Below are 2,500 nucleotides of genomic sequence, written 5' to 3' on the forward strand. Positions count from 1 at the left end.
ATTATTACTATTATTATTATTATTATTATTATTATTATTATTATTATCATTATTATTATTATTATTATTATCATTATCATTATTATTACTATTATTATCATTATTATTGTTATTATTATTATTGTTATTGTTGTTATTATTTTTTTTTATATTTTTATTATTAATTATTATTATTATTATTATTATTATTATTATTATTATTATTATTATTATTATTATTATTATTATTATTATTATTATTATCATTATCAATCATTATTATCATTATTATTATTATTAATATTATTATTATTGTATCATTATTTTTTTTTTTTTTGGGGGGGGCCTTTCGACCACTCACCATGGGGAAATATTGTGTATATATATATATATATATATATATATATATATATATATATATATATATATATATATGTATATAAACATGTGTATACATGTAAATGATGTCTATAGATGTATGTATGTGTGTATGTATGCATGTATGTATATATGCATGTATGTATATATATATGTATGTATCTATGTACCCATGCATATATGTATGTATGTATGCATGTATGTTTGTATGTATGTATGTACGTAGGTACGTATGTATGTATGTATGTATGTATGTATGTATGTATGTATGTATGTATGTATGTATGTATGTATGTATGTATGTATGTACAATAATCTCTAACACCATAAACAGTGTCACAAACACCACCACAATCAATCACCATCACTATCACCATTACCTCTGCACTTATCACCATCTTTGGCACTTATCATCACCATCACCATCACCATTGTCTTAGTTTTCTCTACGATCATAATCTTAACCACAACATCACCATTACAACCTAACTATCACATTTACTCTAACAACCATTACCACTGTGAGCATTAACGACCGAGGAGAGTTCTTTCAGTGGTATTCTTAAAAATTATTCTTTCCTTATATAAATCTTATATAAATCCTTGGAAGGGAAATATTCATATAAGGCTTTTTTTTGTTTAATATCACCGTAAGAATCTTACGGTGGTATTCTTAAAAGAAATATTTCCTTATATAAATCTTTCCTTTCCAAGGATTTATATAAGATTTATATAAGGAAAGATTTTATTAAGAATATCACCGTTTATCTTCCAGGTTTGGAGCTGATAGCGAGTACTATCTATGGCACCATCTACCACACCTACCGTTCTTAACTCCTCTATCTCTTTCCAAAAATGAAAATTCTTGCACAAACATTTCCCAGATACCCCTTTACTGTGTACCACAACGAATATCTAACAATTCTGTATTGATTAACGCTAGACGATTTTATTCAGGTTACAAGAACATCCGCACACTGAAGGGTCACCCTTCGATGATGTCGGTTCTCCTCGGAAGTTAAAAGTAGAAGATCCCAAACGAGCGAGATCGCATGTCAAAGGAAGATCAAGGGCCTACAATTCGAAGCAGGTGAAGAAGAGTACGTAAAAAACAGACTAATCCCCTTTCCCCTTTCCCTCCCTTCCCCCCTCTCTCTTCCCCCTTGAATTTGGTGCCATGATGAAGCAAAACAGGTGACATCAAAACAGACCCGAAGACCCCACAAGAGGTCAAAACACGAGGACCCGAAACGCTGTCCAGCATCATCTGGACCGGTTCGGGACATTCGTTATGAAAACTTTGGAGGTGACGAAATGTCTGTGGTCAGACCACATGGTGCCTAAGCACCATGTGGTTCCCGAAGCATGCCAGACCGGGCGGCTGGTCCCCTGGGGGAGACACCAGGCTGGGATACAAGAACTCCCCCTCTCCCCCTCCCCCTCCCCCTGAAGAGACCAAAGCAACATGAGACGTTGACCAAGGACATCAAAACAAGGGACTTCTTTTGCCGAAGACAGAACGCAAGACACGCACTCCGATGGCTCTGGTTCGTGGTTTCTCCGCTAGATATATATAACTCAGACTATTTACAAAGCTTGAAGCACAGCTTCTGTACATATTATCATATACATATATATATACATATATATATATATATATATATATATATATATATATATATATATACAGTATATATCCAATCAGTTTCACTTAGGATTAACGGAAAATATTAAACATTGATTATGAAAATAATGCCACACTATACAACTTTTTACATCTACCGTTTTGAAGCAACTCAGCTAACTTAGGAAGTATCCTGACCTCCTATAAACATTATTCTTCCCACTTTCCGACCCACCCTCACCCCCAACCCTCAGTGACTCATCTTGTTTGGGTATACGAGTCAAACAAACTCACGAGGAACAGAACGTCCACATAGAAACTATACAAATATGAAACTCACTGTTTCATTGTGTTTGAAAGAAAAAAAAAAAAAAAAAAAAAAAAAAAAATTATTTCTTATTGCATTCAATACATACAAATACACTTTCCTTTTCTAGGGTGTTTATATATCAAATTGGAATTTTTCTGACCAAGAAGAGAGAGACAGATATTCAATGGCTTATTCTCCAGGTAACCATT

Source organism: Oratosquilla oratoria, chromosome 33, assembly GCF_046742065.1.
Source record: "Oratosquilla oratoria isolate Oo_2021 chromosome 33, ASM4674206v1, whole genome shotgun sequence".
NCBI classification, from domain to species: domain Eukaryota; kingdom Metazoa; phylum Arthropoda; class Malacostraca; order Stomatopoda; family Squillidae; genus Oratosquilla; species Oratosquilla oratoria.